A 10,377-nucleotide genomic window follows, 5' to 3' on the forward strand; every position below is an offset into this window, starting at 1 on the left:
CGTAGATCTCCCTTCTTTCCTTCTTTCTTTCTTTCTTTCTTTCTTTCTTTCTTTCTTTCTTTTTTTTTTTTTTTTTTTTTTTTTTTTTTTTTTTGGCTTGGTTTTTCGAGACAGGGTTTCTCTGTGTAGCCTTGGCTGTTCAGGAACTCACTCTGTAGACCAGACTGGCCTTGACCTCACACAGATCCACTTGCCTTTGCCTCCCAGGTGCTGGGATTAAAGGTGTGCACCACCACCCAGCACTCATAGATCTCACTTCTAAACCTGCTTTGAGAGAATTAATTTGAGGAATTGGATTTATTGAAAATTAAAGACTTTGTAATAGGAATGAGACAGCATTTTTACACTTAAGTCTGAATAATTCTGCCCAAAAGTAAGTTTTGAAGTTCATGCCACCTGTGCTGCCCCACTCGGCGTGAGTGAGAATCACCCCAGCCAGTGCACTCTGGGAGCCAGAGGGGAGAGAGGAAGAAGCTGCTGACTGTCCGTTGCTATTGCAGTGTTGAAGAGATGTATAGGTTACAGAACACCAGGGACTGGCCAGACGGCCCAGGTGGGGAAAGGTGCCTGCTGCCCAACTGGGACCCACATGGTGGAAGGAGAGAACTGGTCCCTACAAGTTGTTCTTTGACCTCCACGTGTGCCATATTTATTTTATAAATAAAATGAAAATATACATTAAGAAACACATTAAAAAAAAAAAAACAAAATCTTGAGGCCAGAGGGATGATAGCAGTTAAGAGTGTGCTGCTCCTGCAGAGGACCCGTTTCTGTTCCCAGCACTCTTGTAGGTGGCTCACTCCTCCCTGCAGTTCCAGCTCCAGCGCCCCAGTGCCCTCTGCTGGCCTCCAAATGCGCTGCTGCCATGGGCACATAAACACGTAATCAAAAAGTAAAAATACAATCTTTGGCTTGGCGCAATGGCTCAGTGGTTAGGAGCACTTGCTGCTCTTGCAGAGGTCCTGGGTTCGAATCTCAGCTTCCACATAAGGTGGCTCACCGCTGCCTGTAACTCTGAGTCACATTTTGAAAAGTACTGATGTGTCCCTTTGTATTGTGCAAACTGATGGGTTTCATGCTGCTTGTTCTGTGGGTGTAGTTAATCGTCACTCTGCTGTCCTGTTCCACCTCTCTGTTGGCTGCTTCCTTCCTCTTTCCAAATAGTGTTGCCTCTTTTATGAGAGCAGTCAGGCCCCGAGCCTTGCACATGCTACACAACATATCTCTTTATAGGATTTCTTTAAAAGAAATTGCATTTATTTATTTGTGTGTGTGTGTGGGGGGGGGTTATTGTATGATGTGGCACACACATGGAGCTCAAAAGACTACTTGCCGGCATCGGTTCCTTCTACCATGTGGGTTCTGGGGATGGAACTCAGGTCATCAGGCTTGGCCGCAAGCTCCCTTACCCTGGAGCCATCTCACCAGCTCTGTGGAAGATTTAGGGAGACATATCAGGGAGTTGGAACTTTTAAATCTTAGCAGGAAACATTTTACTTGGGAAAAAAAAATAGAAAAACTGGCTTTCTTGGATTCTGTGAATTTCTTAATTCATTAAATAGGTGTTTTTATTTTTGAAGCACTGAAAACAAAGTCCGATTCATTTGGAAAAAAACAACAATATCAACAGTGGAATTCCACCTCCTGACCCTGCACCGCCATAGCCAGTTAGAGGAACCAAATACAGCTAAAAGTTAGGACTTAAATTTGGAAAAGAAATTTGTTTATCAGTGTGTGTGTGTGTGTGTGTGTGTGTCTGTCTGTCTGTCTGTCTTCTGTCTGTCTGTCTGTCTCTGGGGCAGCTAGATGCTGCAGCCACTCAGGATGCTCTCTGCTTCGTTGTCCTGTTTAGCCTGGTCCGCAGTGGTACCCAAAAGCTGCTGCATTCCCTGAACCAGTGAGCTAGAAGGTGCTCGCTCTCGCTGGCAGGATGGGGACGCTTCAGTCGGCAGAAGGAAAGGAAGGGAACTTGGGAGTTGGACGTAAAGATGTGCAGCATTTATTCCGTAGCTGCCTTGGCTCTGTTAATACCGTTGCCGAGAAACACAGTGTTCAAGCTGTTCCTTTCTATTTTATCAAAAGAAATATTTTTTTTGTGGCAAAACACACATAATATAAAATTTATCATCCTAACCACTTTCAACTTACTATTCAGTGGTATTCAGTATATTTGTATGTTTGGTGGGATGCTCACCCCATCCACCTCCCAAATGCATCACTTTGCAAAACTGCCCTCTCCCAGCAGCTGACGGCATCACTGTCTTCATGGTGTGACTTCTTCCTACAGGTAGAATCCTACAGCATTTGTCTTGTTTGTGACCTTATTTTGATTGGCATAATGTCCTCCACATGCTACATTGTTTTTCAGAATTCCCTTCTTTCTAGGCAGAAAGATATTTGTGTATCACATTTCTTTTAAAATAAATTGTTATTCCCCCCCCCCCCCCCGTGTGTGTGTGTGTGTGTGTGTATTTTAGACCATGGCTCCCTCTGTAGCCCAGGCTAGCCTGGAGCTCTTGACCCTTCTGTCTCCCAAACGCTTGTATTGCAGGCATGTGCCACCATGCCTGGGGTTTATTTATAGCACTTCTGAAATCCTAACACATTAGATCTATGAGTTAAGATGACATTGGCTCAGAGAAGCTTCCAGGACCCTTGACATGGCCTGTAATTCTCACTGCTTTCTGTGGCAGCAGCGCCAACAAGATGAACTGCTGCCACAGGTTCAGGCTAAGCCTTCTAAGTTCTTGGAGAAGCCATGTTAGGGACAGTGTCAAAGCCAGTTGGGAATGGGACATCTTGAGGTTATAGTATTAACTCCAAACATAGTGAGACGGGAATGATCATGGCTGTGTGCCCAGGAGGCTAAAACCCTTAAGCACCGAGCCACCTCTGTGGCCTAGAAACATGGATTTTATCAGTCACCAGGTAGAAGGGGCCTCTATGACCAGCACCCTGGGATCCTAGGGCCTAGCCAACTTCTTGAGCTAAAACACGACTCATATTATCACATCTGCCGATACTGGAGAAAGAAGCGTGCTGGGTCCTTCCTAGGAAAGGTAGCTTCTAGGAGACCCGCGCAGGATCTGCCTTCTACCTGGGTCTACCTGGGTCTTCTCAGATGATGTTCATGTATCCTTTTGTTGTAATGAGCCTTAACCTACATACTGTCCCTTGAATTATTCCAATAAAAAAGTAAATAAATAATAAATAAATTACTGAACAAGTTGGTCGTCCAGGAGGCTCCTGAAACGATTAGGATGCACCAGGCACTGTTTGTATCTTTTGGCTTGGACAGGCTGGCCACGGCATCTCCAGGGGTTTATCTCCTGACCCTGTTCTTAGGACCCCTCAGCTCAGTTGCTTTCCCCCAGCCCTGCTCCCCCCCCTTCTCCTTCACCAGGCCCGACCCTCCCCCCAGCCCTGTCCACCACATTTTTCAGTATTACTGGTTTTAATTTCCTTTACCATCCCCTTTACAAAAACTTCTCTCCTGATTTAATTACTGTTTCTTTTAATCCGCTTTCATTCTCTCGGTTGTCGTTAAACTCGTAAAGCTGTTTTCTTAACGAACGCCATGGCCGGCCTTTTGCTTAGAGATTAATTGTGGTCATTTTGCCTTTAGACACAGGGGCTTTCTTTCTGTATCTCCCCGATTATCTTTGGAAGGAAAGAGAGTGGCTATCCTTCTTCCCAGACCTTCTCTGAGGACAAACACTGTTGAGAGAGAGGGAGCCAAGCTCTCACCTCCCACTGACTATAATGTCAGCTTCTGGGCAGAGCTGGGACCCAGGCCTCTCAGGGCTCTTCAGGCCAGGAGTGGCCTAGGACAGCAGCCATGGGAGGCGAGGCTCTGCCGGGATAGTGTGGGTGGTGAGGAGAACAGGGCTGGCTCAGCCTTGTGGCCTGCCCACCCAAGGTCCCCAGAAGCCCAGACTGTGGCTCAAAGGAACAAGACACTGGCTGGAAGTTCCCTTTTATGGAATGGTCCTCTTAGGAAACTGGATTGGTGTGTAACACAAACAAATGTCTGGTCACCCCAGCTATAGGGCACCAAAGACAGGTCAAAGACAGTTTCACCTAAATCCAGCCTGCTGAACCGATGGATTTCTTGTGTAATGTGTAAGAGTATGAGCCGTTCTTTTTGTTTGGTTGGTTGGTTTTTCGAGACAGGGTTTCTCTGTAGCATTGGAGCCTATCCTGGAACTAGCTCTTGTAGACCAGGCTGGCCTTGAACTCACAAAGATCCGTCCGCCTCTGCCTCTTGAGTGCTGGGATTAAAGGCGTGCGCCACCACCGCCTGGCAAGAGTATGAGTCACTCTTGAAGCCCACCCAGGCATGGACAGTTGTCCCCAAAGTCTCCTTACTAGAGTGTCCCCTTCAGTCAGCCTTCCACCTCCCATAGCCTCACCCCTGTGACATGCAGCTGGGTCAGGATTACACCCAACTAGTTGGGGGCTGGAGAAAGGGGGTGGCTTGAAACTGTGAGTCTGTGGACCCCTCCTGTTCTATGAGGGTCCCGTGACTTTAATCATAGTTGCTCTGAGTTCTAGAAGGCTACAGCAGTGTCGCAGAAAGGCCAGAGTTTTACAACAGGTACCAACCCCTTCCTCTTGCTCTCTATACTGAAGCCCCTGCACCTTTAAGAGACCCCTGGGCCCTGCTTTTTATCCGGTTATATTGTCTTTTTCCACAGCCCCTTGGAAACTGGGGACAGAATTCCAGGCTGGTTCCCTTTCAGATCTGATTGCCAGGTCCCAGCCTCTGCGTAGGTACCTTATCCTGAGAGGCAGAAAACACAGGTTCTGAGCCTTGCTCTGGGCCTCAGAGACCCGCGCCGCAGATCCCAGTTCCCGTTTCTGGATAATTGGTATAATTAAATAGAGGGACTATTGTGCTGACTCTTATGTGAGCGTCCAGCCACCTGTAGTGTGTTTAGCCCAGGGTCGGCCTTCAGTGATGATACCAATAACAAGCATTTGGTCCTATTTTAGTCTGAATCCCTGCCCCACAGGACCGAAACTCAAGTCCTTTAGTGTACCCTTTCCCTCTCCACCTCACCTCTTTAACAAACCTCTCCAGCCACTGGATTGGACCCCGTGGCAGGAGCTCCTGCCCTTGACAACCCTTGTCTTTTTGGGTCACTGTGTAGATCGCGGCGGTGTGGGTGGCAGTTCAGTTTGCACAAGTGTTGGGTCAAACTGCTTTCCAGGGGCAGGAAGCAGGTGACAGGCAGCCCTTCCCTGTGCAGCCAGGGTCACTTAGGGAACGGTGTAGCTGTTTGGAGATAATTGGACAGGAAGCTTTGTGATGTGTAGGTCAGAGCTCCGGACTCCAGCTTCCCCAGGCCCCGGGGTCTTGCACAGCTGACAGTGTACGGACCCTGGAGGGGCGAGGCTAATCCAGGCACATTTTACAGATGGCCCCAAAGACACCACCAGCAGGGCCTCTGGAAACTCCCTTTTCTCAGGCTCTTGAGGATCATAAACCTCACCATCCAGCCCTGCTTATTCATGCTCATTAATGCCAGAATAAAGCAGCTAGAGTCCCCGAGGGCTCTGTCGCTGTCACTCAGGGCCATAGACTGCCTTTATGAGGAGGCCTGGGGTGGTTAATAAAGTGTCTGATTTCTCTAATAAAACTCTCCCAGGCCCTGCTGGCACGAGTGGCTTCCTGTCACATGCTCAGGCTATGCTGGGCAGGTTACAGTGCATTTTAAATCCCTACTGGGATTATTTCATCTTGGTTGAAAGGAAACCGTGTTTGAGGTTGAAAGCAGGTTTTCTAATGTAAATGTCCCTGGGTACCTGGGTGTGAGGGGTTCGATCCTGCTGCTGAAGTGAACCAAACAGTCCTGGGCTAATTTAAAGAGGTGAATGCTCCCTGTAGTTGATGGAAAACCAGGGCATGCCTGCCCCAGACATGGCTGCACCAAGGGCTAGGCTAGTCAGGGCGCCTGCTGTGTGATGTGGGGACACATGGGGACTGGTGCACTGTGCAGCTCTCACTTTGATTCTCTCTTAGCAGTCGAGTCTCAGGGGTCTCTCTTCTCTTCAGCAGCGGTTTCGTGAGACAAATGCTTTGAGACATTCTCTCTGCAGCACTGGGTGGTGACTGCAGGGGTGATCGCAGGCTGGGTACTGGGCCTGTGGGGGAGGCAGCTTCCCTTTCTTGTTGGCCTAGGACTATATTGCTCTTTGGGCATCTCCCCCTCCGCTTTCTCATTCTCTCCCCTGGCCTGCGCAGTGACCATGGTCCATAGTGAAGCTCAGTCTCCGAAGGGCCTTCAAGCAGCGCTGACATCTGAGTTGATGCTGTCTCGTCTTTTGGCTCTCCATTCAACCCCATCCCTGCTCAGCAGCTGGAAACCGACATTCTCCTCCCTGTCTAGAAGTCTGTCTTCCTTGGGTATCCTTCCCCCTCATCTGATCCTCAGAACACCCTAGGAAGGGGTGCTCAGGAGTTTACAACTCCACAGCATGGATGGGAACACCAAGACCTGTGGGCTAATGTCTTTCTCAGTGTCAAGTGGGGCGAGGCACAGCTGGTCCTTGAACTAAGGCTATTGGCCAGGGCCCTTTTTTTCTATACCCACTCTCCTAGTAAGCTGTTTTCTGTGGCTGCCTTGGCAGGGATCACGGTCTCTTTTGTGGATGAGGCTGAGCCTCTCTTTTGTGCCACAAGGACCTTCCGTGAGTCTGAGGCACATGTCGCTGTTGACCAGAGATGGCAGGCGGTGAGGCCCCACAGAGTCTGGCACAGGCAGCAACCCCCTTCTCTCCCATTTTGGGTGCTCTGGAGACACTGGCTCTACTGCCCACTGTCAGTCTTGATGAAGCAAAGAGAAATGAGAGAAAGAAACGGCCGGCGAGGGTTCATGGAGACTCCTGGGTTTATTTCCACGCGGTCTTGATGTGGCCTAGCTTTCTGGCTCGATGAGACGACTAAAGGAAAGGCGTCGGTTCTTTTTTTTTTTTTTTTTTTTTTTGGTTTTTCAAGACAGGGTTTCTCTGTGGCTTTGGAGCCTGTCCTGGAACTAGCTCTTGTAGACCAGGCTGGTCTCGAACTCACAGAGATCCGCCTGCCTCTGCCTCCCGAGTGCTGGGATTAAAGGCGTGCGCCACCACCGCCTGGCTAAGGCGTCGGTTCTTACTGCCCATCCCGTGAAGGTGCCTGAGTGGTGGCAGAGCTGTTCCGAGACCCTTCTCGGGGCTGGGCACGGCTGCCCCTCCCTGCTCTGAAATCACCTGCAGAATAGAAAGGACTGGCTAGCAAGGCTCAGATCTGCCCCGGCTCTAGGAGGGCTGTGTGGCCTTAGTCCCTCTCCTTGGTGCCCTCACGTTCTGCCCTGTGCTTGTGGAATTTGGTCTGTAATTTGAGGTGGTGTGGCTCCCAGCGGCCTCTCACCTCAGTGGGGGAGCTACCCTCTTGTACCATTGATTGACTCTTGCTGGGGGGGAGAGAGGAGTCTGCCCCTCAGAACCTGTACCTGCTAAGCTGGTCTGGTTTCTCAGACCCTCACTGGCTGGGGTTTGAAGGCCAGGACAGTCCCTTCTACCTCACATGTGAGCAGGAAGCTGGGACCCCTATCTCCGCACTGTGTCCTGAAGTCACCCTCAGGAGAGGGACTGCCAGGATGGTTCTCAGGTTCTCTTCCCATCTGCCCCGGCAGCCTGACCGTGTCCTCAAGCCCTGGTGGAGTTCAGTGTGTCCTCCTGCAGTACCTGGTAAGGGGGCAGTAAAACCCAAGCTTCCTGGAGGGCAGGTGATCTTCATGGGCTCGCCAGGGCTGACTCAGAGCGGAACCTGCCTGCCAGCCCATGGCCAGCTGCTCCAGGGCCTCGGCACAGACACGAGGCAGCTGAGGTGACATCAGAAGGCAGGAAGGAGGTCCCATTACAGGCCCAGGCAGTGAGTGAAACCCTGGCTTGGGAAGAATGCCACCTCAGCCTGGCACCAGGAGGTCTGAGGGGCAGCTGAGTCTGCAGGGAAAGCTGAGACAAAACCAGTATGTGACTGGCCATGAGCCCTGAGACAGGCATTGCTGATAGTCTGACCCAGTGCTGGGGTGTGGGGTGGTGCTGGCCCTGGTTCCTGCTCACTCTTGTCTATCCTCATGTTGACCCTGTGACCTTCATCAGTCTTCTGTCCTCTGGGGTCTGGGCTTCCCTGTCTAAGCTCAAGGTGGCAGCGTTCGGAAAGCACTCTCTGTGATACCATTACTTAAAAAGCGGGGTCTCGTTCCTTCAGTTTTTAGGGAAATATTATTATATGAGGCAAGTATGGGTCATGGGACTTTTTCCTAGGTTCCGTGTTCTCCCCTCTCCCATGTTCTTAGCTGAGCTGTCATCTTCCCATCCAGTTTCTAGAAGAAAAGTATACCTTCGTTCTTGCCTTTCTGAGGCCCCTGGAAAGAAGTTTGGACTGGCTCCTGTTTTCACTATGGCTCTTCCCAAACCAAGCAATTCTTCCTCTCTCTTTAGGCCTCAGTTTCCCTCAGAAGTATGATGTGCTTGGGCATGGTCCTTGATTTCCCTTTGGAAATAGTTAAACTCTGTTTCCCCCTTCCAGTTCGACAAGAACAGCTGAGAAGGAAAACCGCTTAGAGACAGCCAAGGAGGACCCAACTCGACCTCCCGTGTGGAAAGCTGTGAGGACACTCAGCCCCGACCCGTTTGTAAAAACTGACAATGGGGTCCTCCAAGCTCACCTCTTCTGTGGAGGAGTCTGCTGGTGGCTTGGAGAGAAGGGGGGTGCTGGGCAGTGGGGACTTCCAGGCAGTGCGTATCCCTGGGCGAAAGTCAGGCAGGATCGTGTCCTGGCCCTGGGCCTAGCTGGGATTACCTTCGCAGGAGAGCCTTGATTTATTTCCTTCAGACCTCGGGATCACCCACAGAGATTCCAGAAGCCTCATGTGAGCATGAGTACCCGTTCTCCCGGGGCTGCCGGCCAAGAAGCTGGCCTCTCCGACAGCTGCCACTACTGCCTGCCACCACCACCTGCTGACTTGGAGCTCGCTGGCTACCTGGGGTCTACACAGCATCCCAGACATGTGAAAGGCTTGGCTGGAAGCTGGTGTACCCTGATTCCTGTGCCATGGCTGTCGGGGGCCACCTTCATGTGCCAGAGACAAGGCCAGAGTCTTCCTGGATTAAATTCTGCCCGGCCCATGACTGGCATAGGCACTGGCAGTCACTTCTGTCATAAATCAGCCCTGCCTCTGGCCCTCAATGTCTCCTTCTGGGCCACAAGGACAATCAGATGAGCTGGTCTCTGTATGTTGTCCTTGCCTTTTCTCGGAGAGCCATTGTTTTGTTCTTGTTTTATTGCTATGGCTTTACTGAGATGTAACTCACATACTGTGAGTCACCAGGTAACAGTTGAAGTTGAGCAACTCAACTTCTGTACTTCACGGAGTTTGCCAGCCATCAGCACAGCCTGAGAAACCCTGTACTCTGGCCACCAACTCCCAATTCTTCCTGCCTCATCCCCAGCCTTGGGCTATAGTTCGTTTCTAGGTTCAGACCATTCATATGCCGGCTGGTGAGGGTGTACATATCTATCTTTTACTGAGCACGTTTCTAAGGTTCATGCAGTAACATGTACTAGCGTTTCTTCCTCCTCCACGCTGATGGCACACTACACGGATCCATTACACTTAACGACTCCACGTATCCACGGCTGGACAGTGGGTTCTCATTGCTTCTGGGCAGTGAGTTCTCATTGCTTCTGGGCTCCCTTGAACAATGCTGTCGTAAGCAGCTGTGGATCCCCCTGGAGTACCCTAGGATGGCTCAGATGTGTACTGGAGAGTGACCTTGCACTCCTGATCCTCCAGTCTCTCCTGCTTGGTGCTGGGGTCACAGGTGTGAGCCCTACCACCCAGTCTCTGTGGTCCTGGGGACCGAAGCCCAGGCAAGCCGCAAGCCCTTTCTAAATCACTTTCTCTGCCCTTCTATCCGCTCTTACACTCTCCTTGTTCTCTGGCCACAGAGGGTACTATCTACTCCCAACGCAGCCCACACCTTTAGATCTCTATTCTTTTTTCCTCTTCTTTCGAGGAAGGATGTGTGTGTGTGTGTAAGAATTGTATTATGTTTGGCATATTTCAGACTACAGCTTGCAATCTCTTAGAGATTAATAAAATCATTTTTTGGAGATTACTTTAAAATGGTACCCAAATGAGCAAGAGAGGAGACTCTGACCATAGGTCTGGGCTAAAGCATGGGAATTGGAGATAGGTCTCTAGAGACAAAGGCTGCTTCATTTAACATCCCTTTCGATCACACATTTTTCCATCCCTCCAGATGTGGCAGCCCACATCTGTCAGGCCAGCACCTGGAAAGCTGAAGCAGGAGGACCAGGTCTTCCTTTGC

The 10,377-nt window shown here is 50.4% G+C and overlaps 1 long non-coding RNA gene across 1 annotated transcript; it reads left to right on the forward strand.

Annotated features, from left to right (window-relative positions):
• The first annotated feature begins 7,672 nt into the window (after nucleotides 1-7,672).
• LOC119826772 lies at nucleotides 7,673-9,059 on the forward strand. Its single transcript, XR_005287473.1, has 3 exons — nucleotides 7,673-7,728; nucleotides 8,573-8,651; nucleotides 8,879-9,059. It is a non-coding gene; the product is annotated as an uncharacterized LOC119826772 (long non-coding RNA).
• The last annotated feature ends 1,318 nt before the right edge of the window (nucleotides 9,060-10,377 follow it).

This window comes from Arvicola amphibius, chromosome 11 (genome assembly GCF_903992535.2).
Source record: "Arvicola amphibius chromosome 11, mArvAmp1.2, whole genome shotgun sequence".
In the NCBI taxonomy this organism is placed as follows: domain Eukaryota; kingdom Metazoa; phylum Chordata; class Mammalia; order Rodentia; family Cricetidae; genus Arvicola; species Arvicola amphibius.